Source organism: Anastrepha ludens, chromosome 5 (genome assembly GCF_028408465.1).
Source record: "Anastrepha ludens isolate Willacy chromosome 5, idAnaLude1.1, whole genome shotgun sequence".
In the NCBI taxonomy this organism is placed as follows: domain Eukaryota; kingdom Metazoa; phylum Arthropoda; class Insecta; order Diptera; family Tephritidae; genus Anastrepha; species Anastrepha ludens.
This window is the reverse complement of record NC_071501.1, coordinates 47,121,620-47,149,520: the sequence shown is the minus strand read 5'-3', so window position 1 is coordinate 47,149,520 and position 27,901 is coordinate 47,121,620.

Sequence of the window (27,901 nt, the reverse complement as noted above, 5' to 3'; positions counted from 1 at the left end):
TTAAATTTATTTGAGTTGTTGGCGTAGCAACGCGCGCCGGGTACAGCTAGTATTTCTATAAATTTTGACAAGAATTAATGGATATGTCGGTGTTTTCAAATTTGAGTCCCATTCAGAACGCATCTCCATTGGTTCTTAGTAAACTGTCAATGTTAGCATGCTTTCCCAAGTCTAAAATTTCATTTGGAGTAATTTTAAGCAAATTTACGAGTATAAGAAATTACCGAAATTGAAAAACGCCTCAATTCGTACTTTTCAATCATTCTTAGTAATTTAAATCGTGTGGAAATGACTTCTTATTAATTACAAAATAAATGGCTCTCTCACACCAACTTTTAAATCAGTAATGTCTAATATTTTCTATTAGGAGTTTTACTATGACTGGCCGAGCATGGGTCACCACCATGTGATACATCTTTCTGTTCCATTATTTGATGACTCATGACAGCCTGAGATCTACGGAATAGTAGTCATGCACAAACATTAGGTCTTCAATTTGCGGTACTAATTTGTATAGGTGATCATCATAGCCGAATGGGTGGGTGCGTCACTAGCATTCGGAATTCAGAGAGAACGTAGGTTCGAGTCTCGGTGAAAGACTAAGATGAAGAAAAAGTTTGTTCTAATGGCGTTCGCCCCTCGGCAGGCAATAGCAAGCCTCCGAGTGTATTTCTGCCATGAAAAAGCTCCTCTTAAAAAGATCAACGTTCGAAATTCATTCGAAATGGTCACCATTTGCTTTTACAAAAGCCTTCAAACGATTAGATCATTCAGCTTTGCACGGTTTCCATGGATATTGACGTCACTGCTCGAACTAAAGATTGTTTGAGACTCTCCAAATTTGGGTGAGGTCCTCGACAGGCCATGTTCTCCAATTCTGACTACAAGCTGTAGTCCAACCCATTCAGATCTGGACTTCCAGACGACTAATCTTCTGGGGCTATGAACCCAGGAATATCGTTTTTTAGTCACTGCGGGGTGATTTTTGCCTTATGGGCTGGAGTGGAATCTTGCTGAAAGATCCAACGCTCTCTATTGAAGAGAGTACTGACGAACTGCTTCACCCCTGTCGTAACCACTTTTTCGCTAAATTAAGAGATGGAATGCCTTTACAAGAAATTACCTACCAAACGATTACGAGGCTGGATGGTGGTCACGATGAAACCTTGGAAGAACATTTTTTGCGCCTTTAGAAAATTTAGCATCGATTTTGTCGTTTTTCTAATTAAAAACTAGTTCAACTGTGAAAATGTTCTGATGTGTGAAAAGAATTTTCATGGTCGTTGACCGCGTGCCACCATCTTCAGGCGCGTTGTCAAAAGATGACCAGTTGAGCGACGGAAGGCTGTCCTGTGGATATCATCTCTAATAAGTCTTAACTTGGAGCTGGTAATGCATTCATTTCCCTGGACTTGATTTTCGTCTTTCTAAGGGGATTTCTGCGAATTCTTTCTAGAACGGTTTTTATGGCTGCACTGTTTGTCCTTGGAGCCAAAATACGCTTCGATATCCCTTTTTATAGCTTCTTTTGAGGAGTAGTTCTTCTTGCTCATATGGGATTGAAGTCCACGGAAAAGGTGATAATCATAAGGTGCAATATCCGGAGAGTATGGTGGAAGCGGCATTAGCTCCAATCCGAGCTCGTTCAGCTTGCCAAACGTTTGCCTTGCGGTATGAGGTCTTGCGTTGTCGTTATGAAACAAAACTTTGCGTCTATTCACTAAAGACTTTTGAGTGCCTCATTCAGGTTTGATAGTCTATGCGGAACTCATTTTCCCAGCTTTGAAACCCTTCCCAACTGAACCAGGTACCTGTGAATTATTCCAATCGATGAATTTAACCTCTGAGCTATCATATCGACTGTCAAATTTGGCTTAGCTTCCACGAGTTATAGCAAGGCGTCGGAGTTAAAGACTTCAGGACGACCAGCGCGCGGGGCATCCTCCACGTCGCAGTTAACACTTCGGAATTTTGAAAACCACTTTTGCGCAGTTCTTACACTCACGGTATACTCTCCGCGAACGGTGATTATTTCTGCAGCAGCAGTTGTTGCATTTTTACCACTTTTATAAAAAAATACAAAATATGCCTCTTATACGCGTTCGAAGATTCCATTTTATTTTTTCACAACACGTGCTTCTATCCGCGAATAAAATCACTTGTTGAATGCACAATATATCAAAGAAAATATAAATAGTTCCGTTATATTCCGCGAATAGTTTTTTGTATGCAAAAATCGTACAAAAGTGCAATTATGGGTAAAATGCGCACACATAAGACACATAATATCTCTTGTTTATGCTGCATCTAAGATTTTTAGCTCATCAGAGGATATGAGGCTTAAGTTTTGTGATGGCACTTTTTAAAAATCTTAGCAGGGTTTCGAAGCATTGGATATGTGATCCTATATAAGTCTGAAGTTCTCCCTTTCAGCTTGGTTATTAGTTCCTGATGACTTTTATCTTGTTCTATTAGCTTCGTATCTCTACAAGGTTGTGCATGTGCTTGCGATTGTAAGGTCGCTATTTTCCTGTTTTGAAAAATACTTGGACAATTTTGGTCAGAATCAACATTGCTGCAGTATTTAGAGAGCTCATTAGTGATATCATTTGGATTTGTGTGAATTCGATTGGGATTGCTTAAGATTGCAGTAGGCGGTGTATACCGTGAGGTTGTTTGTATCCACACAAGCGTCGAATAGTCATCAAAATTAGAATGAATTTTTGCAATTAGAATGAATTTTTGTATCGAACATTGTTTGGATATTTTAATTTCTCGCTTTAAAGCAGATTTCGCCTTTTTATACCCGATTAAATTTAGTTCGATCATGTTTGCCTCGACTATATGAAAACGTCTGTTTTTCTCAGCTTTTAACTTACCTAAGTTGTGATTCCATCGCGGCTCTGAAGAAAAAAATTTTTAAATAAATACCAGGTACAGTAAACGTAGTCTAGCAAAACTTTATTAAAAAAAAACTACTGTCTTCAATTCAATCAAACTTGATTACAATAAATTACTGCTGCTCGCTAAACGAACAATTTTTGTGTGAAAGTTACAACGGTTTAGCAACGTTCAAGCAATTTTGTTTATAGCCGCCTAAATCACAAGCGACATGCTTAGGCCACAAGTGACTCGAAATCGAAAGAAGAAAAAATTGAAATTAAGTTGTTATTTCTTTGAATAAAATTTAATTTAAAATGCGGAAATACAATCAAACAAAAATGCTGTTTTTCTTGAGAATGCCATAATGTTCCATTGGCGGTGCAGATAAAAATTAGCTTTGGAAAAATAAGTAACTTTCAATTCCACCTGATGCAGAAATCAGAAATGAATTTTTATTATTATTGTATTTTTGTTGTATTAAAATCCTTAAAAGCATTTTTTTATTATGAGTTTAATAACTTGCCTTTCCCATCTATAGATTACCGAATTGCTTGAAGTCAAAATTATGTATGCAAGAGCCGCCAAAAGCAATGTAAATTATAATTACAATTTTATCGACATGTAAAAAGTTTCTAATGAAATCGACAACGGAATAACAATTAGAAGTTGCCGGTATTTATCCATTGCAGACATGGCGCTCATGTACTTACCTACTCATGATGTCGTTAGACAATTTGTTCGGGCTAATAGGCGCCAATTGGATAATAATCATAATGATATGCTGAAGAGTTGTTGAAGAACGCGAAGCGAGCCTCAGGAAATGCATATCGAAAGTGTATGCATTTGCATATAACACTAACACATTATACACATGTACATATGTATGTATGTATATGTATGAGTATATGTAAGCGAAGTGTGTTTAGTTGTAATGTTGACTAAAATCAACGCGTTCCGCAGACAGGCCATTATTGCCAAGAAAATTCATTCAAAACTTTAGCCCCTAAAGAGTTTAGTGACTTTCCTAATCAGTAGCACTCGCTCACATATGCACACATACATACATACATATGTATCATTCATATGCACTTTCAACTGTCATATCCTGCACCCAACCCATTGGATTCACACAAAACAAGTAAAGACTCCAGATACTAAGGCGACATACGCGCCGCGTACGTGTTCCCTGCCAAGCATTGTTTTCAAGCGAGACCCCCCAATACACATATGCATGTATGTATGTATATATATTTTGCATTCTTCTAGCGATTCGGTTTCTTATTGTAACTCTCCAGGTTGGTCGTTTCGTTTGGGAGGTTGGCACAATTTTTGGCATTTGACAATTTCGCCTAATTACGAATGCAGCGAAGGCGCACACATTTTTGAAAACCTGATTGCCTGCGCCACTAATCGCCATCTACTGCAAAGGAGTTAAAGTTACCACCGGGACAGCAGACAGTTTGTTTGGAGCTGTCAGAAAGCCGTCACTGTCACTACTTCTCGATCACTGTCGCGTTCGTCGCCGCCACCGCTGGTATTCACCAAACCGTTGGCGCCATGAATGGGTGTTTCTTTTGACGTTTATGGCGGCCAAACGCCGCTGCGCATACATAACATAATGACAAAATTACATACAAGTACACATGCTTCGTATGTATGTATGTATGCATGTAGATATGTATGTGCTTAAGCTGGGTATATTAAATGCAAATTAACTTATCGCGTCTTAAGGGGATAGTCATATATCGGTTAGTTGTTGAGGCGATTAAAGTTGTCATTAAAAAGTTGGGATTTTAAATTTATTTTCTTTTTATTCGTAATTTATGTTTTCCTTATTTGCTTCACATGTTTTTGTTGTGGCATGCACCGTGCTTTTGGGTGGCACTCACATATTTATTGCTTTCCGTGTATCTTTGTTATTAAGTTTGCATAATGAAGCGTGTAATAAAAATAATAATTTATTTCTCATTACAATTTTTCGTAATGAAGTCTTCTGGGAATTTTTTTGGTGATAATAAATTTAATTTCCTCAGTAATCAACTGTATGACACTTAAAATAAGGAAAACAATTAGGACGTGTTTTGCTTCCTGATTGTATGGTAACATTTTCCTAAGTGAAGTGTGTGTCAGAGACGAGAGAGGGCAGGAGGAAACATGCGATATATTCTTTTTTTTTAGTTTTACATTAATTCTCATATTTGCCCGAGTAATGGGCGCCCGGAAAGTAAATATAGTTATTTCCAGCGCAGTCCTCTAAAAAACGGAAAGCGCAAATCTTTTAATATCAAAACGTCCATGGCATTTGGACGAATGCAATCGGAACTATTTTTCCAGAAGTGACAGTACTTTTTGTATAGTAGTAAATTTAATAAGGATAAACGATTTTTTTGAACATGGCAATTTTTTTATTGAAATGGAGTGCTCCAAAAGTGGACAAATTTTGGAATCATTTGAAAACCAAAAGTCCAATTAAGCAAAGTTTCTATATATTTTTTGATAAAATAGACCTTAAGTACATCACCACAAAGCACATGTTATTTGTATACTCCATTTTACCTCTATGCTTGCCATATAAAGGGTGATCAGATAGGTGGAACTTTTCTAATAGGGTTATTTTGAGAGATTACGCGTGACTACTGTCAAACTAAATACATAATTTCTTTCAGTAATTCATTGACATTTTTTATGAAATGCTTTACACCTCAACAACGTTTACAAATCGTACAATTGTATTACGAAAATCGACGCTCTGTGAAAAATGTTCATCGCGCGCTTTGGGACCCGAATTTCGTTCAACGATGCGGTCCATTTTTGGCTTCGGTTAAAGACGATATTAACATCCTCGGCCTTAACAACCGCGCTGTTAGTTTGCCTTTTTCAAGCTGGTTAAAGAAGCAAAACGAATGGGATTAGTGGTGAACGAGGACAAAACGAAGTACCTCCTGTTATCAAACAAATAGTCGACGCTCTCGCGTATCGGCACCCACGACACTGTTGACAGTTATGACTTCGAGGTTGTAAAAGACTTCGTTTATTTAGGAACCAGCATTAACACCAATAACAATGTCCGCCTGGAAATCCAACATAGAATCTCTCTTGCCAACAAGTGCTACTTTGGACTAAGTAGGCAACTGAGCAGTAAAGTCCTCTCTCGACGAACAACACTAACAGTCTACAAAGCTCTTATCATGCCCGTCCTAACGTATGGCGAAGAAGTTTGGATAATGACAATATCCGATGAGGCGTCACTTGGAGTGTTTAAAAGAAAGATTCCGCAGAAAATTTGTGGACCTTTGGACGTTGGCGTCGGCGATTATCGCAGGCGATGGAACGTATGAGCTGTATGAGATTTACGACGACATAGGCATAGCGCAGCGAATAAAGATCCAGCCGCTACGTTGGCTGGGTGATGTTGTCCGAATGGATGCAAACGCTCCGGCTCTGAAAGTATTCGGTTCGGTACCAGCTGGTGGTAGCAGAGAAAAAGAAGGAAGAGAAGGCCTCTTCTGGGTTGGAAAGAGCAGGTGGAGAAGAACTTGGCTTCACTTGGTGTGTCCAACTGGTGCCGGTTAGCACGAGAAAGAAACGACTAACGTAAGCGTTTATCGCGCCAATTAAGAAGAAGAAGGCTAAAGACGAGGATGGCCAGTAAATGGCAAACGCTATTCCGCTTTGATAAATGACTTTTAAGTCCGTAATCTCCACAACATTGAGTTCCAATAAGACGGCACTACTTGCCATATAGCCCGTGAAGCAATGGATTTACTGGAGGGAATTAAAACTGTTTTTTTTTCAAAATTGGTAACCGGTCCGGAAAAACCTATTTTGTTTTAGATGTTAGCGTGATACAAGCCTTTTAGGAGTAATGTTTCAACAATTTCCGACTACTCCTATTTATCATAATTGTTTGTATGGGCCGAAGCATTGTTCGGAGGCGGCATAACTGGAACGAAAAAATGATATAAATAATGAGCAACATATCAGGCAACCAAGATGAGCAATCATAGATTTCTTGGCATGAATTCCTCAAAGAAATATGAAGGCCGAAACGTTTTTATTCATTCGTATGCTATAAACTAACCACAGATCTTTATTCGCTACAGTATGCCCACTTAGCCATATACTATTTGTTAACTGATACAGTTCGTGGTTCCATCGTCTGCGATATTCGTTTTCTATATTCGTTCGGGTTCATAAATCCCCCACAGAATCTTTCGCCCTCTGCGTTATCTCATCGAAAATTGGGATGTTCAAGAGAAGATTTTACTGCTCACTTGAGTACTGTTTTTGTTTGAGAGAATAACTGTATTTGGGGCTCTTTGGGTGAAAAGTTTTAATATAAATAACCAATAATAACTGTTTTTATAATAATGGAGTGGAGTCTACATACTTGACCTCTACTTGAATACCTATGTTTCAGTAAAATGCCATAATCTTCAAAAATATTGCTATAAATATGTACATATTTTTTTTATTTTTTCGTTCTGTAAAAAATTTGATTTTACTTACTTTAAAGCCACGCTAACTAAGACCGGAAATTATAAAAACGTTAAGAGGAATAACAAGAGGTTCATCCAACAGAACGCCATAAAAATAAACAGTTATATTTTTTTTTTGCAAAGAAAACCAAACAAATTGCATTTCTGCAGCACTAAATTAAATGGGTGTTTCAGCGTTAATAGCCCGAAATTGAAGGGTAGACAAACGATCACATCAAGGCGAAGAAATAAACTGTATTAAAACAAAGCTCCGTTATAACTCTCTCTTCTGTCGAAACTATAAAAATTGCCATGCAATCATTTCTTGAATACATAATTAACACGCGATTATTTGAGCTCACTGTATGAGCTGTTCATGTATGATCGCATGTAAATGTGTGAGTAGCTGCATATAATCATATGTATGTATGTGCATATGCCTGTGTAAACTCTTAAAATTGCCCCACTGTTACCTAAATATCAAAATAATCAATCAAAATGAAATTAGGCTATCAAGCCGGCATTTCGATGCTTGCCCATACAAAAACAAATTGTCGGGGCATCTGCTGGATTGGAAATTTTTTTAGATAAGCAATATCGCTATCAACCACAACAGTTACCATATGAGAAGGTAGCGGCCGGCTTAGAGACTCTAAAAACCTTTTTCCGCCTTTTTGGTTGTTCGATTATTATGTTCTGGCTGATCATGAATGAACAACCGCCTGAAGTGAATCAATCAAGTACGCATGTGGTACATATAAATCAGAAATACCACAAAAAACACGCAGCAATAAATCAGTATTTTTGGTGAGCTACAAAGTAAAGAGATGGAAATTTCGAATTCATAGAAAAGTTTTTTATGACACTTTTTTGGGGTACAAATAATTTTAATCATACTAAAATGCGAAAAAATCTCAAGCTGTTGCTTGTTAAATCTCCAGTATTTCTAATTGTATTTTCTTTGTTTTAGTTATCGGATAGAGTAATTGGTTAAGGGAGAAATAAGTGTCGAATTTGTTATCTAACTGAAGCATATTTCTTCAGAAAATCTCTTTAAAGACAGTCCCAACTAAAGAGTGTTAATGGAACCTATAAAATGTGGTTTTTATTCGTCGATAGAAGATTAAGTGCTCTCTTTTGTTTATGTCAGATCTACGATCACGAAATTTGGTTTGGAAATACTTCGCCTTGCCTACGTTTGCAAGATTCTGCGCAAGATTTTTGGACCTTTGCACGTTGGCAACGGCGAATATCGCAGGCGTTAGAACGATGAGCTGTATGAACTTTACGATAGACATAGACATAGCGCAGCGAATAAAGATCCAGCGGCTACGTTGGCTGGGTCATGTCATCCGAATGGATACAAACCCTCCGGCTTTAAAAGTATTCGATGCGTTACCAGCTGGTGGTAGCAGAGGATGAGGAAGGCCTCCTCTGCGTTGGAAAGAGCAGGTGGAGAAGGACTTGACTTCGCTTGTCCAACTGGTGCCGGTTAGTATGAGAAAGAAATGTGTGGCGCCCTTTGTTAAACTCGATCAAAATCGCGTAAGCGGTTATCGCGCCAATTAAGAAGAAGAAGTCTGCGTTTACAACCAGGCCTACGCGTAATGATTCTCTATACAATTCAAAGACGGCACAACTTGCGCGGTTGTTGAGACCGTAAATTTTGATATAGTATTATAAGCCAGCACATTGTACAGCCTTGGCCAAAGTGTTAGGCACTCTATTAAAATAAATTTAATTTGAAATGAGGCTACCAAAGTCAATCCGATCCAAAGAGTATCGCGATTTAAGTACCTAGGATGTTGGCTTAGCGAAATTTTCCGTCGAATGAAGCAGCGAGGAAAGCTTTCTTCAATTACAGGAAAGTTCTTTCGGTTTTCGGTACCTTAAGTGTTACGTTTGGTCTGTTTTGTTGTACGGTGTGGAGGCATGGACACTAAAGGTTACGACTATGGCGTTAGAGGCGTTTAAGATGTGGTGCTATCGGTGGTTGATGAAAATATCGTGGACAGACAAAGTTAGTAACAAACAAGTCTTAACGAAACTTAGAATGGCTAGATAATTGTTATTAATGATAAAGCGCCGCAAAACCACATATTTTGGTCATATTATGCGAGGTCCTAAATATGAATTGTTGCAACCGATTGTGCAAAGTAAAATCGAAGGCAATCGAGGAATTGGATTAAGGACAATTGGGAAGTTAGTTGAAGCAGGCCGAAGCAGACAATTATCATAATATTATATCAAATATTTTATAGTGTTGTTAAATGTAAAAAGAGGACAGAATTATTTATCACATTTGTATTAAAATTAATGAACAATTTATTACTGTGATCGCTTACATTCCGTATTAAGAATTTACAAATAAAGGAGAAGAAAGTCCACTCTGCTTTTTGCAAATGTGTCACAAATGTGTTTAGCTTTCGATTACAACAATAAATTGTATTATGGGAAAAGCCGCGGCACACACACCAAATATCTAAAACGTTACATTTTTAAAGATATACTTAAAATATTTTATCATTTGGTACTCAATGTGTGAATAATCTTTAGTGCAAATTTATCAAAGGGATATAAATAAATTCTTTTCATCGAAATGTCTAAAAAAGTAAACTTTGTTACGACAAAAGAGTGAGAATCTAAGTTTTAAGTGAGGAAGGGAAGTCTCGGGTTGAGATTTCCAATTTGGTGGAATATTCACGGTGCGCAGGCGAATGTGCTATTGAGCTATTTGCGGAAACAAAATCCCACCATAATGAATCAAAACAGAGGTTGTCGGCAAAGTCGGTTTACTGACGATAGTTTATCGTGACAACGTCATAAGAAAATATTGATGGAATGGTTGCAATTTTCAAAACAAAATTTTAATTTTATTTGTTTGATAGATATTTTGTATGGATATAGAGGAGGAGGTAAATGGAATTGCAATGGAATAGGTCAAGTTATATTACATTTACACAAATGTGAAAAATGACGAAACATTTATCAAATTCATGAAAGATATGTTCAATTTCGATTGTGCATCAGACGTCAATAAGTCAACAACACTTAGAGGCATCATCATCGATTTGACTTTCTCAAGACACATTACACTTGAAACACTCCCTTTCATTTCCTATTTTTCCTATCATCGTTTATTCTCAACAGAGAATTGGTTCATTACCATGCACACAGGAAGAAGGCATATGCAAATACAAATGCGTGAATTTATATATGTACATTTGCGCATATACATACATATATACGCTCACTTAAATAGGAGACAGCAAGATGTCGAACGTTGCCTTTCGTTTGCTTTGTCGTTCGTTCCGCGCTTTTGCTTGCAGTTCATTCAAGGTAACGGCAATGAGCAAGGTAACGATAAATAAGCTAGGTAACGACAAATGAGCAAGGTAACACTAATGAGCAAGGTAACACTAGTGAGCAAGGTAACGACACATTTTTTCGTGCGTGCAGCCTGTTAAATCGAATTATAAGACGTTATCACGTCAAAAAGGAAGAAAATACCTCACTAGTATATGGGAAGACCGAAAATTTATACGCGAGTCTTTCAAGTATCGCTAAAAATTCCCATTTGACCTTGCAGCTGTTCTGTCGAAAGGAATTTGAAAATCCGTTAGTGCTCGAACAGCTAGAAGAAGGCTTCTGGAAACAGATTTAGAAGGATGCAAAGCCATGGCTGTGAAAAAAAACCCGGAAAAAGCGCGTAGAATGGATTCTCCGATACCAACATTTTACGGAGAAAGATTAGTCAAATGTTCTGTAGTTAGATGAATCGAATTTCGAAGGAGATTAAGTTTATTATTATTATTTTAAAATATTAACAATCATAGCTTCTTACCCTAGTCCGATTTCGAGGAAATAACACAAATATTAAAAACGATTTTTTTTTGTCCTTTCCTACAGCTATTTGGAACACCTGGCGTGGCGTTCGTGAGGCGACGGGATGCCATGAAATACCATCCATATGGCATGGTACTCACTCTTAAGCATGGAGGAGGCAGCATTATGATCGGGGGTTGTATGGCTGCCTATGTTGTCGGCGAATAGTTCATTTGCGAGGGTCACATGGGCAGTCAAAAGTACATAAATGCATTAGAAACTGTACTTTTGCCTTCGTTAACGCGCATTTTCGGCGACACATTATTTTAGATGGAGTTCAATTCCAACAACACAATGCTCTTCGTCGCAAATCAGCGACTGCGATGCGTTAGTTTAGAGAAAATCCATTGTTGTGTTAGATCGGCCAGCAAAGTCTCCAGTCTATACCCCATTAACCACATGTGGGCTATTTAAAAATTTCAGATAAAGAAACACAGGATAACATCACAAACAGTATTGAAAAATGCATTAATTCGCGAGTAGAGCGCCATAAGTACAGCCGAATGTGCAAAGCTTGTACGCAGCATGCCCCAGAGGAATGCTGCTGTTCGCAAAGCAAAGGGTGGACTTCGAAAATATTAATGTTTTTATCACTAATTCCTTTTATTTATACTGGTTTATTATTAAAAAATCATTACTTCAATTTTTAAATTCAGTAAGTAATGGAGTGTCTCATACTTTTGGTCAAGACTGTATGTACTAAAAATTATTTTCTCAAACAAACAAGTCTCTCAAGCACAACGAAGTTTTCTTTCTACGGGTACAGAATTTGGTAAATAATTTGTATGCAGTAAAAGGTTAAGACCTAGGCCACACGAACAAGATCTAATCAATTCATTCGCAGTGAGCTTTATCAAACAAAGCACCGATGGGTTTTTACAAAATATGAAATATAATGAAGACTGATTCCACGCAACTTGGCACAGATTGCTGAATATTTCTGCTCTTAAAGTTGGCAGTGCAAATTTAAATTTATTTCTGCATATTCTGCATATCTGTTGATGCACTGGTAACCCGCCTTCCACCCATTTTTAGTAGCAACTGCTACTCCGGCTCGTTGATTCCATTACTCGTTTTTTCTTCTGGTTTTTCATGACTTCCAAAGGAACCAAAATTAGGACAAAAAATAAATAAATATTTGGCGCGTACACTTCGGTTATGTGCCCGTCTAGAATTACAGTGAGGCATGCCGAAAAATCAGTTAGGCCCGAATTAGGCAGGCCTTACTGATGCACGCCTCACTATTACCTTACCAGGTCCTCGTTAGGCAAGGCAAAGATTGGCATGCCAGAACAATACCAAATTTGGTTGTGGTCACGAAAATCTGTGGCAGTGTCTCACTTAGGCATAAATTGGAGTCCCTAACTGATTTGTAGAAGAGCATCCGGAGAATTACCGAAGTTCGGTTTTTCGAATCTGCGCCTAATGAGGCAGATGTGTGGCGATACCTTTCGGGACTTGGCCCTAGTTTAGCTGCCTTATGAGGTGCAAATTTGGAATGCGGTATGCCTTATTTGCGCCTAATCACCGCCTTACCAAAATTTCTAGTCGGGTGTTTTGCTGAGCCCTTCCTCCTATTTGTGGCGTGCGTTTTGATGTTGTTCAATTCGAATTGGTTGATGCGTGATTAACATTCGGGACTGTGTAGATTCGAATCTCTGTGCATGAAATACCAAAATGATAGAAACAGTTTTTTCTAATAGCGGTCGCCCCTCGGCAGCCAATGACAAACCGAGAGTATTTCTGCCATGACAAAGCTCCTCATAACAAATTTGTTAGGACTTTTTATTGAAAATTTTCACTGATACCGTAGTCGCATTTGATAAGTACCCGTACACTCCTATTTACTTATTCAATAATATTTAAACAAGTTTTTGAAATAAGTAACTTTAGTCTAAATTGAAGATAATGCGCTTGAGAGGCAGGGTAGACAGTAAAAATGATTATAGGTATAATACTTCAGTATACGATCGATGTAAAAGGCTGATCAATGAATTCGAAATAATATTTTAACACAGAGTTGTACTCAATAGCTGCTCATTAGGCCTGGTCGATTTGTGGGGAGGCAAAAAAATCGCCCATTGCTCTGTGAAAATCATATTCTAGGGATCAAAATAAGAAACTTTGCCGAAACTTTGCCTGATGTCCCCCAATTTGGGTCGAACTTTTTAGTTTCTTTTCTATAACTCACTTAAATTAATTTTTTCATTTACATATGTTTTGACTAAATAAATTTCTTAAGAGAAAAAATAGATATTGTTATAAATAAATAATAAATATTATTATAAATAAATAAAATAAAAGAAAAAACATAGCCATTTAGCTGATTTTTTCATGTAAAGGCCAAAAATGGTGATATTTTGAAATTGGGGGACTTCAGAATTCGTTTTAGATGTATGGTTCCTTTGGCAAAGTTTCTTATTTTGATCCCTAGAATACGATTTTCACAGAGCAATGAGCGATTTTTAAATCGAACCGCCCTACTGCTCATAGTGGTTGAAGCTGATTTTTAAAGTAAGCCATTCACCAGCTACATATGTCCAATTGTAGCTCTTCTCCCAATTCGTTGCGGCCTTTTATTTCTGTGTACATTTTCACACATCCTATGTTGATGAATGATTCGTTGATCACAACAAATTGACCGTACTCACCTACAAAAACTCCAGGTAGCACCGCATAGGCGCCAAAACTACAAAGAGCAGATCGTAAAAGTAATAATTATTAGGTATGAGAAAGCCAGCAGAAGTGTGCATACATACATACGTATGTATTTATACTGTACGTACGTAGAATTTTTTCTTTTCTTTCAGCAAATTAATATTAAATTACGCCAGCTTCCTACTAATCAATTTCAGGGCAGTCCGCCTATTGTGGCGCAGCCGTCGCCATTGGTGCCCATCGTCAGCCCGTGCTGTTGATGAAGAGAAATGTTGTGCGATAACTGTGTCAGGTTCATATAATTAGACCCTTTTGTCTCACCGTGCTACCAAGTATTATAGTTTATTTTATTTTTGTGGCCCATTTATGTTTGTTAATCACGTTAGGGTTGATTTCGATAAAACTGGTAAGCCCAATTTCACAGCTTCACTTTTTTACTTGGCATTTGGTGGATTTTTTTTTTTTATTAAGATTGATGATTTGCCAACGGAGTTCTATATTTAAAATAGACTTACACGAAAAAGTTAAATTGCTTAGCAAAAGAGGCAAACGTTTAAACTTTCGGTTTTTCAAAAAATACTTCTGCTTCTTCCCGCACTCATCCATCCTTGACCTTCACGCCTTCTTTTCGATGTTCTTGCTTTCTATTTGTGTATTTGGTTTTGAACGATTGGCTGTCGGCGTTTCCTTACCAAAGTCTGACTTTCTGGATTTGTTTGTATGAATATTTTCTTGGCGCCGAGATTCATTAATGATTTGTGGCACGTTTTGCGTTCGCCGCCGACTCCAGTTTTTATGGCACATTTTCACATTCAAAATACTCTAGACGGAGTATTGAGCATTAAAAGGATATCACATGTGGAAAGGAAATAATTTTTATAATTGCTTGAAAATTACATGTTGCAATATGGTCGTAAAACATACTTAGAACTTATGTAAATGAATGCATATGCCGCATATAAAGTGAGAATGGCGCGGATACCAGGCACGCTACCCAAATAGAGGTAAGTTTATCTTCGCTCATTCCTCCTTCTAAAACTACTATGAATTCAGTATTCATACGAAAAGTATCGTAAAAGAACAATAAAACATTGATTAAATACATATTTTGGTAATTCCTTTGAACATTTCAGAAGTTCAGAAGTTTACAACCTTGACTGAAAAGTTCCCGGAACAACTGCCAATTGTTTAAATCATGGCAGGCACTAAACTGGTAGTGCTTGGAAGTGATGCTTCATTATGTAGGATTATCTGCCGAGTCTATTCTATTACATAATTCTTAGACTTTTATATTTATATTATATTATATTTATATTTATTGGCACACTATTTTACTAAAAACAGAAAGCAAAATCGAACATTCGAACCAACATTAAAAAATATTGATTAATTTAAAATTGCAAAGTATAACCAACTTAATCAGAAATAGCCTAAATAATAATGTCCGTACGACTTTTCCGGTACGTGCCCCTGTATATTTATTATACCTACGCTCCGCTGTCTTGTTTGCATTGCCGGTGTACTTGTTTATTTTAAATAGCTGCGTCACATTTGCCTTATGTGAACGATTTGTGAAATTACTAAATACTTGCGGAACAAAATGAAATAGCCAGTTTCCCATTTCACTTAATTTTATTTATCTCTTTAGGCTCGCACCCAAGTGGATTTGTAAGAGTATTTACAATTTGTCAATTTTTTTTATTTTTGTTTATTTGGGACAATGTTTTTCTTCCGTTCTAGCCGGTGATCCTCATTCAACTCATCAGTTTATTTATTTCTCATCAGTGTGTGGTCTTTCGTTGCAGTAATTGAAAAAATAATATATTTAGACAAATGTTGAAGGCTGAAGGCTGCAAAATGTTGTGTTAAAGCCAATGTTGAATATGGATACCTAAGGCGCATTCAGCGCATGATTGACATTTTTTCAATTCTCTCCATATTTTTATGTTTTTCTTTCCAAGTGGAGACAATTGAAATTATTCTATGTATGTAAAATGTATATACATTCATATGTATGTATGTATGTTCCGGGCGGGAATACACTCGGCGGTTCGTTATTGCCTGAAAAAAGACGACCGCTAAAAAATTTTTCATCGATTTTTTATTTGGTCTTCACTAACCGAATGGTTACGGAAGATTGCCCAGAGCAGTCACTGAGTAATTATTAGCACACTAGATGTGTTCTTTTGTATCCGACCTGCAAAATAACGCTCGAAACCGCTTATATTTTCTTTTAACATCCGACAAACGAACAGAAATTTAGCCTTAGCATATAAAAAGTGAACGTAATTGTGTATCAAGTTTTATTGAAATGTATTATATTAATTTTTGCTCGAGTTATCATACGCACATATGGGCAAACATGGATAAATCGACTCCTCTCATCATTTTGAGAGCATTCTCGATTCATTTATGCTGTTACATACAACCGACTCCTTAGCTGAACTTCAAGCAATTTCAATCTGAACGAGAAAAAATCATATGAGGGGCAACAAGGGTGCACACAAAGCTATTTACCCGGACAGTTAAGTTGCATTAAAAGTACTAACTTCACATTCGGTGGAATCGAAATTAATGAACGAATGCCTTAACAACCTCAACCAACTTAGTGCATCAAATAAAATTGTTCACAGTACGTTCAATTAATAACATAACTTTTCAGATGTAGAATAAAACACGTATCCTACTGTGTTTAAAAGTTATTTTTTATTCAAAATAGTCTCCATTTAACTCGATACAACGTTCAAAACGATCAACCAATTTCTGCATGGACTTTTTTATGTCATCTAAGGGAATGTTCTTTAACACCTGTGTCACGGCTGCTTGAATGGCTGGAATATCATCATAAAACGCACCTTTCATGGCAATTTTCAATTTAGGGAACAGAAAATAGTCACATGGAGAATACGGAGGGTGGTCGATGACACAAATATGTTTTTCCATCAAAAAAATTCACGAACATTTTTGGTTTTGTGAGGTGGTGCATTATCATGCAATAAAAACAGCTGTTTCCCTTCTGGATATTCAGGTCTTACACGAACAATTCTTGATCACAAACGATTTAAAACTTGTAAATAGTATTCTCCATTAATAGTTTGACCTTCGGCAACAAATTCCTTGTGTACAATACCCTTGGAATCGTAGAACGTGATCAACATTGTTTTGATTCTTGACTTCTGAAAACGCAATTTCTCTGCTTTAGGCTCCCCTTTCGTCTTCCATTCAGCAGATTGACGCTTAGTTTCAGGGTCACATTCGAAGCACCATGTTTCGTCACCAGTTATGATCGAATCAAGAAAATCTGGATCGTTTTCAGCTGTTGAAATGATGTCTTTACAATGCTCTACACGAGCGATTTTTTGATCTTCATTTAATTGGTGTAGAACAAAGCGTGCACAAACCTTTCTTTTACCCAAATCGTCAGTTAAAATTTTCCAAACAGTACCAGTAGATGAATTTAATTCTTCAGCCAACATTCTTACAGAGAAATTTCCGTCAACAGCAATGATTTCGCGGACTTTTTCCACCAATTCAGCACGATTACTTGCTTCTGGACGACCAGGTTTTTCATCATCATTCAAATCTTCACGACCATTTTTAAATCGTTTAAACCAATTATATACATTTGAACGAGCTAAACAATCATCACCATAAACTTTTTGCATCAATTCGTACGTCTCACTAAATGTGTTTCCAAGTTTAACACAGAATTTAATATTTGCTCTTTGCTCCATTGTATTTTTACGACAGAAGCACGAAACATACTGTCAATAAAAGGCGCGTAACTTTTTAACCTGTCAAACGATTTACATGAAGTTGGCTGCGGTTGAAAGCTGACGCTTGTACCTTTTCAATATGATGAAAGTTTAATAGATAGCTCCAAGTGTTCCATGATTAAATAAAAAGTTCTGTTATTTATTGAACATACTGTGTACTTTGCTGGCTTCCGGGTCACTCTGAAGTAAAAGGTAATGAAATTGCTCATGAACTCGCTAAGGCGGCATCGGCTGCAGATTTTCACGGCACAGAACCATACTGTGTTATCAACTGAGCAAAAGCTAAATGCAGGGTAAATAGTTGGGAGAATACTCAAAGAACTACCCATTGGGAAGCCATACAAAAACTCCGGTAAGCCAAAAGACTTATAAAACCTTTTACCCACAATAGGCTACTGCATAACAAGCGCAAAGTAGACATAAGGCAAGTAGTTGGATTTCTGACAACTCACCATTATTTAAATACCATCTATCAAGAATTCACATTGAGAATGAGGGGAAGTTTGGACTCTGTCTGGAAAATATTATAATTAGATAAGCAACATAGCATATCTTGTGAAAATGTATTGACTTGGCAAAGACAAGACTGTACATCTTTCAAATCAATAATCCTGTTGCATATATCCTAAAATCTGTTAGCAAGACGGAAGATTTGCTGAAACAATTTGGTTTTTAACAAATTCCCAAGCTGACGCAGGGCACATCTAGGTTAAATAGAACCTGATGTAATATACATATAACAGGTGGCGCTAAAGTAATCCTCCTATCAGAAAATGCTATAAATTTTGCGATTGGCCCCTAATGTCAGTTCTGTTTTGACATTTGTGTAGTAAACACATGCGAAATTATTTGACCAATAATCGGTCGGTGACTTTGGCACAACGTGAATTTCGTCGCAGATTTCCTCGCCGTCCAACGCCTACTGGTGAAACACTGCGACGTTTAGCCGCTCGCCTCGAAGAGACTGGCACAACACGAGATGCTGCCAGGCGTGGCAGGCGTGGCAGACCCCGGAGTAGCCGTTCTGCAGAGAATATTGCTGCTGTAGCCGAGGATGTCATGGAAGCGCCGTCGACATCGACCAGACGACGTGCCACGCAAATGGGTATCAGTCGACGGCCTTTACAGCGAAGTTTGGTACAAGATTTAAAGATGTTTCCGTACAAAGTCCAGATGGTGCATCAGCTGTTAGCTGCTGACCGCCAATCGCGTCTAACATACGCTCAAGCCATCCTTAATCACCATCAAGAGGAAGATGATTTTTCATTAAAAATAATCATGAGTGATGAGGCCCATTTCCATCTTAGCGGGTACGTAAATAAGCAAAATTTACGCTTCTGGGGCACTGAAAATCCGCGTGTAACCCACGAACACCCACTCAAAGTCACTGTATAGTGTGCTGTTTTCGCTGGAGGAGTCATCGGACCTTTTTTCTTCGAAGACGTCGCGGGCTAAACGGTTACTGTGAATGGTGAGCGCTACAGAGCAATGATCAACGAGTTCTTTTTGCCGCAACTTGATGAATTGGGATTGGAAAACATGTGGCTCCCACAGGATGGTGCAACGGCACACACTGCACGTGCCGCAACCGATATGCTGAAGGATGCATTTCCCGGGCGCCTAATCTCCCGTTTTGGCGATTTGCACTGGCCAGCAAGATCGCCTGATTTGACCGCTCCAGACTTCTTTTTGTGGGGCTTTTTGAAGTCGCGGGTTTATGCCAACAAGCCTCAGACTCTTGCAGCTCTTAAAGACAATATCCGTCAAGAATGTGAGGACCTATCGCCGGAAGTTTTGGCCAAAGTGATGGAAAATGCCATAAAAAGGACTCAAATGGCAATCAACTGTGGCGGCGGCCATTTACATGACATCATATTCTCGACTTGATGTAAAAAAAATTAAAAGACCAAATAAAAATAATCCACAAGAAGAATCAAAGTTTTTAATTTTTTTTTTTCAAATTACAGTTAAAAAAATATCGCAAGGTTACTTTTGCGCCACCTTGTATAAGGTAGGAGTGCCTGTCAATAGGCCTAGCATTAACTACTTCTAAAACATGTGGTAGGGCACACAAGATCTTTTAGGTCGAAGTGTCTGCTACTGGGCACACTAAAAATACAGAACTATTATTACATACAACCGTTATGTGAACAAACTTGTAATACCCTTGCGTACTAATCACTCTGGGTATACAAATTAAGCAAACCCTGCGGGACATGCTTCACACAAAACGAATTGGTTATCATTACCACCACCACCATTATGGAGAGAATTCAGAAGGTGTAGCCAATATTAGACTATTAACGGGCTCTCAGGAGTTTTGAAGGAATCAGTTGATTTGCTTACGTAATGGAGGAGGTGTTTATTTGAGACAAAACTGATATTCTGCTGGTGATATAAAGAAAAGTTAACGCAGCTATTGCTTATGTTACTTCGTTGCCGTCTGAATAATAAATGACTAGATGCGGAACTTTCTAATTTTGTGTGAGAGCGCGCCTAAGAATTCTTTTCAATACTTGGCAGCACTGCCAATCCCTGGCCTGATGAACAGCTGATAGAAGAAATGGCTGGTTGCCAGAAATGAGGCACCAAAAATAACTGACGAAAAGAGGTCGTTTTACGTTAAAGGCGCAATCTAATTACATATTTTGCAGGCATTCACAATAAAATAAGAAAGAAAAATAAAAATTAAGAAGAATATTAAAGTTTTAAGTTAGTAAATTATATTGTAATACGCCTTTTTTACCGAGAAAATGTTAAGAGTAAAGGCTAAGTTAAGTTGAGGAGCTAGGAAAAGGAGGGAGGATAATTAAAATGGGATATTTATAATTCGAGATATTTTATAAAAATGTTTTTTCTTAGCTAAACAAAATTAAAAATTATCTGTGTTAATTTGTTTCTTGTTTTACAAATTTATTTTTGTTGCCCACTTTTTATCTAATATTAAAACAACATAAATATCTTTTATACATCCTTATAGTCAAGACTTTCGCCTGCATTATTTTTGTCCTTCAATATTTCGTAATTTCATTTAAACCTTAATTTTTGAATTTTTTTTTAAATGTACGTGTGGTAAGGTGGTGTCGAAATTGCAAAATTTCCAATTTTATTTTAAAAAAGCATCCATTTAAGTTTCTCTCGGTGTGGCTCACTGGTTGAAGTAATAAAGAAGAGAACATCTTTACAGCGTTTTCACGAGAAAAAGAGTTTCGTCGCTTGCCATCAATAGTCTGAACAACGACTGACCGCAAGAGCGTTCACATTCGTCCAATTGACTTTTTCGTATATCACCAACACAATCTCATAGTGAAAGATTTTTAAAGGTGTACTACGTAGCTGACCTTTATTCGTCTCAGAGCGAATTTGACAGATGTGCTGATGCCCCTTGGGATGTGTTTTGCAACATTTAGCTTCGGGATATCCCAAGTGACGCGGAATCCTAAGTTCCCTTTAAACCGGTTTTTCACCATACCTGGCAAACCTGGTAATCTATCTTCCTTGCACAATCTAATATTTTTTGTAAACACATCCCATGTTCCATGTCCGAATAAAGGTCTATTAAAGAGCACCCCCCTATAAATATTTTTCGCCATGATGTGAAATGATATACGATTGCATTAGTGATGCACAAAACAAAATCAAGACAGTTTTCGCTCATGTTGCTTCATTGCTATCTGAACAACGACTAATTGGACGAGAGCGTGAATGCATACATATATAATGATCGCGCAGAATTCGGTGGAATCTTCCAAATGACATGACAGCCGAAGTTCCCCTCACAATTTTCTTTTTCAGCATAGGGAGCACAATTCTATTGCCGAGTCCCCTATGACGTGCCAGCCGAAGGCTTGCTCAGAATTTTGCTTTGGATGACCAAATTTTTTAATCAATCATCTTTGGCTGCATGCAGTCAATGGTGATGGCTGAGGTACCCAATGGTTTCAATGCAGATATTCACCGGCCACTACTTTCGGGCAATAGGCCTCTAGTTTTAGAAATGATTGCAGTAATCTGTGTGACTGTATGACTTATGTAGCTCGCGCGTATGTGGCTTTCATTTCTTCAATCATTTGGTAAATAAATTGTAGGTTTGGTACAAGGTGGCGCAAAAGTAACCTTGCGATGTTTTTTTAACTGTAATTTGAAAAAAAAAAATTAAAAACTTTGATTCTTCTTGTGGATTATTTTTATTTGGTCTTTTAATTTTTTTTACATCAAGTCGAGAATATGATGTCATGTAAATGGCCGCCGCCACAGTTGATTGCCATTTGAGTCCTTTTTATGGCATTTTCCATCACTTTGGCCAAAACTTCCGGCGATAGGTCCTCACATTCTTGACGGATATTGTCTTTAAGAGCTGCAAGAGTCTGAGGCTTGTTGACATAAACCCGCGACTTCAAAAAGCCCCACAAAAAGAAGTCTGGAGCGGTCAAATCAGGCGATCTTGCTGGCCAGTGCAAATCGCCAAAACGGGAGATTAGGCGCCCGGGAAATGCATCCTTCAGCATATCGGTTGTGGCACTTGCAGTGTGTGCCGTTGCACCGTCCTGTTGGAACCACATATTTTCCAATCCCAATTCATCATTCAAGCAAAAAGAACTCGTTGATCATTGCTCTGTAGCGCTCACCATTCACAGTAACCGTTTAGCCCTCGACGTCTTCGAAGAAAAAAGGTCCGATGACTCCTCCAGCGAAAACAGCACACTATACAGTGACTTTGAGTGGGTGTTCGTGGGTTACACGCGGATTTTCAGTGCCCCAGAAGAGTAAATTTTGCTTATTTACGTACCCGCTAAGATGGAAATGGGCCTCATCACTCATGATTATTTTTGATGAAAAATCATCTTCCTCTTGATGGTGATTAAGGATGGCTTGAGCGTATGTTAGACGCGATTGGCGGTCAGTAGCTAACAGCTGATGCACCGTGTGGACTTTGCACGGAAACATCTTCAAATCTTGTACCAAACTTCGCTGTGAAGACCGTCTACTGATACCCATTTGCGTGGCACGTCGTCTAGTCGATGTCGACGGCGCTTCCATGACATCCTCGGCTACAGCAGCAATATTCTCTGCAGAACGGCTACTCCGGGGTCTGCCACGCCTGCCACGCCTGGCAGCATCTCGTGTTGTGCCAGTCTCTTCGATTCGAGCGGCTAAACGTCGCAGTGTTTCACCAGTAGGCGTTGGACGGCGAGGAAATCTGCGACGAAATTCACGTTGTGCCAAAGTCACCGACCGATTATTGGTCAAATAAATAGTCAGCAATATTCCGCATTCTGGAGCAGTGTAGCGTAACATTGTTTATTAACGTGTATTTCGCATGTGTTTACTACACAAATGTCAAAACAGAACTGACATTAGGGGCCAATCGCAAAATTTATAGCATTTTCTGATAGGAGGATTACTTTAGCGCCACCTGTTATTTTCCTCTGTTTTTCCTCTGTTAAAGAGTGTAGGACCTTTATGAAGTTGACCAGAGAAACGTCATTGTCTGGGCAGCCATTCAATCGTCGTATGCATACCTATGTATGTATGTATATGCAACTGTATGTATGAATTTGAACTTAAATTTAAATTTACCATAAATCACTGAGTTTGAAAGGATAAATAACTTATGCAATTGTAAAACCTAATTTAGTGAAGAAATCTTTATGTTGAGCTGATTTTATATTTTCCTATGAAAAGCCCTTTCGGAAGCTAGGTTTGTTGTACATATTTTACAATTTGAAAGATGTCCTATCTTCTTGAAAAAATTTTACGAGAAATACATAAAACTTGTCAAAACATATAAGAGGCATTGTGCAGAGTGAAATATTGAGCCACGTTCCAGGTAATAAAACGACCAATTCCTGAAATCGGCGAACAAATGCGCGCGCTTAGCTGAAACTTAAACGATTTCGGAGAAATAAGGAAGGCCACGACAGAATCCTTAGAAAGAGTTGAGTTAAAAGGGAATAGGGGTTTATCAAAAAAAAAAAAAAAAAAAAAAAAACGAAAACAAATTTAAATGAAAACTATAATTTCATTGAGAACATCGAAGGGAATTAGAACAACTTGTTAACCGCAAGCACGTAAAACTCAAATTAAATATGCAGGAGTGTGTTTTTGAGCAAAAACAAACGAAAAAAGAAAGTAGAGGCATACAATTTGTAAAAGAATATTTATGTTGGGTGTTGCATAGAATAAGTTGTTTTGTCTTTTTTCCTTTGTTTTACAGTTTCTCTGGAACTGACGATAAAAAAGTGGCGCTGCTGGTGAAAAAGGCAGCAGCTATGCGCGTAATCAGTAGGTGGGATCAAAGCCATGCACCAACAATTTGAGGGTGCAATAAATTCAACGAGGGTGTCAACCTGGATTACACAAAAACACACAACATAATAATAAAGAAAATGTGTGGACAAAGTGATAGACCAGAGACAATTGTCGGACAAGGTGTACACAACAAAAACGCCTACTGAGCTAACACAAACACACAAACCTGCCTACTTGCAAAGGGAACTGCAGGAAACGAATGTAAAGGTGCCGAGACATCAGCGTATGGTCATGGAAAACCAATGCCGATATTGTCTACAAAGGTAACTAAGCTGAAAGAATTAAATTCAGTTTACAGCTGCAGAAAATAGCATACGTACATACATCTCTTCTTAACCTTAACGACTGCGACACTTTCAATTACTCTGGACTCAAACAGTGCCTACTCCGAATGATTGTGAGCACGGGCAAGCAAGATTATTTATCGCTTAGCCAGGATCTCCATCTTGCGCCGGGTCGCATTGTTTTCAATTGGCTCTTAGCTCTAGAAATCCGAGAAAAAGGACGCAGAGCTAACACGCAACACGTAGTACTCAATAAATAGTAGACAGGCGTCGTGTGTATGTAGTTGTTTATTTACTTTTCTCAATAGATAGTTTTTCCATTGTCATTGTCTGCTCCTTACATAGTCTCCTTATTTTTTTATATTAAATTCTCTTCGCCTCTACTTTCTTTATTGGTTGGCGGCCTATTATATTCTTTTCTATTTTATGCTTTTGTTCACATGACCTGATTTTCAATTGGGATTTAGAGATGTCTTGGTTTACGGTTTAATCACCTAAATCTCCTAATAATAAAAGTTGGGAAAGAAAGAAAACAAAGTTCATGGCTACCTATAAAAGGTGTGAAACTACTTAAATTATGGCCTATATAAAATGCCCTTTGTGATTACATGTGGAATATAAAGTAGTTATTTCTTAGTTTGGCGGCATTTTTTATGAATCATAAAATCAGGGTTCAATAGGTTTGTCAATAAATTTCGATTACCCTCTTTCAACTATAAATTGTAGTTGGTAGAAATAATATAAACACGCTAAGATTTCAAAATCTTCTTAAAGGTGATTGCAACTTCACTTTGCCACTAAAGGAAGTCATCGATTAGCTGCCAATATCTACCAATTGAAAATCTCTTAGAAGCAGTAAAATCAATTTTACGAGAGGCTTTCTTGCACCCATATCTGCTGATTTAATCTTAAAACCACAAAGTTTCCTTTCCTACATATTACGAAGGTGGTTTCAGTAACCATAGCCTCTGTTGAAGCTGAAATATGTAAGCTTATATAAAGTGAAATAAATATATGTAAAATACAATTGTAAAATACTTATATTTATTTAGATAGAAATGTTTCTACATGGTGTATAGGTGGTACATACATACAGTGATGGACAAAATAATTCATACACCCCTATTATCGTTAATTTAAAAGTCGAAACAGCTTTTAAAGAATGAGTTAATACTGTTTTCTTTGAAACATTTTTCTAATCACAATAAACCTAAAATCCATAATTTAACATAAAATACACAGCAGCAACACACCGTGGCACTGTCCTGTACGCATGCCGAGCTGATATCAGTTGTAGGTCCAATGCAGGAGATGATGTGGTTAAGGCGTTTATGAGCGGAACTCATGCCCGCCTCCAATGAAGTCACAACCATTCACATCAATACAATAACTATAGAATGGTTCAATCGAACTCGAGTATGTATCCACTACAGAAATGTTAGCAGGTGCCCTAATCAAAAGCTTTCCATTTGTCAAAAATAAGTTTCTTAATGAGAAGCTGGGGCTTACGTCAGTTAAATAATTTAAAAATTGTATATATTTTTGTATCTTGTTGCTGCCAGACATGCTATTAAAGGTGAGTGTGGTTAAATATAGGATTTTCCAATAAGAGGTATTATTTTGGTAAAAGATCAATGGTTTCGTTGCTTGTGTGGAACGTAGTGCCGTCTTGTTGAAAATAAACGTTGTCCAGATCAATATCATCCAATTTCGGCCATAAAAAATCGTTAATTATCCCTCGATAGCGCAATCCATTCACCGTAACTGTTGCTCCAGCTTCATTTTCGAAAAAGTAAGGTCCAAGACTCCGCCGGACCATAAACCGCACTAAACAGTCACATGTGGAGGATGGAGAGGCTTTTCAATAAAAATTCTTGGATTTTCTGACCCCAGATCCGACAATTTTGCTTGTTGACAAAACCACCGAGGTGGAAGGGTTCAAGAGGATTTTTCGATGGAAGTCCGTAACATTTTCATGCATTTCAACGACCCAATCAGCAAAGACACGACGTTGTAGATGATCGGCCGGCTTGAGTTCTTGTGTTAACTGGACGTTATAAGCCTTAAGGCCCAAATCTTTATGCAAAATACGGTGTAATGACGTTTGTGGAATGCCTAATTCCAAAGAACAACGAGGAATGGACAAACTTGGATTTTCTTCAACACTTTCGGCTCCAAAGCCAATATTTTCGGCTGTTCTTGAGCGACGTGCGCGGGTTCTTCACATCACTAACTTGTCCCAACAGCTCGAATTTTTTCACCAATTTCTGTATTGCGGTCCGACAAGATGCTTCACGATGACCCAAAAATGTTCGAGTTTTACAAACCGGCTCTGCCAAATTTTCACCATTTTTATAGTGAATTTTAATAATTTCAATGCGAGTATCGTTCCATTTTTATTAATGGCGTAGTCTCTACTTGTCAAATATCAAAAAGTGTCAGCTTCATAAGGGACATCTACCGACACAGCGGGCTATTCGTAAAAACACCTGTTATTGGAAAACATTTTATTAATAAGCTGGCACCATTATTTTCATTTCTTTTTTACTCTTGTATTCTCTTCATATACATAACATATACATACAAACAGTGTTGACAAAAGCTTGATGAAACAATTCAGAAATGGTGTGGCCAGTATAATACCGTTAACCGGCTCTCGCGAATTTGAAATAATCAACTACAGGGTGGGCCATGTAAAATTTGCTTTTTGAAAACCAATGAATATTTTTTTCAAACTTTTTTTTTTATTTTGAAGATTGAACATTTTCATTTATGAATGAAAAATAATATCGTTCAAATGACTACCACGACTGGCTTTACAGTAGGCCATTCGATCAACCCAATTTTTAAGCACATTTTCGATTGTTTGGGCTCCAATTTCATGAATGGCTACTTCGATTTCGTGTTTTAAAGCATCAATCGTCTCTGGATGGTTCGCATAGCATTTGTCCTTAACGACTCCCCACAAAAAATGGTCCAACGGGCTTAAATCACAGCTCCCAGGCGGCCAATTGATATCGGAATTTCGACTGATTATTCGGTTTTCAAAAACGGTAGCCAAAAGTTCGAGTGTAACTTTGGCAGTGTGACAAGTTGCACCGTCCTGTTGAAACCAAATGTCGTCCATGTCATCCTCTTCAATTTTTGGAAACAAAAACTCGTTGAGCATGTCACGGTAACACTCGCCATTTACTGTAACCGCGGCTCCTCGCTCATTTTCGAAAAAAAATGGCCCGATGATGCCGCCAGACCAAAAACCGCACCAAACAGTGACTCGTTGTGGATGCATTTGCTTCTCTACAGTAACATATGGATTTTCTGAGCCCCAAATCCGACAATTTTGCTTATTGACGTAGCCACCGATGTGAAAATCAGAAAAGAAGAAGAAGGCTCGCCACTTTGGAAATAGGTTTTTAGTATTTCCCAATTTTGTTCAAGCGTATAGCGTCCCATTTCGTAAATGTCAAACCTTTAAGTAAATTATGAACACATTTGACATGTCATTTGTGTTACCATTCTCAAAAAAAATAGGTGGTTCAAAAAGCAAACGCCATATGGCCCACCCTGTATGTAGACTTCTGTCCATCAGTACGCGACAAAGATACGCTTCTTTCACAATATCTAT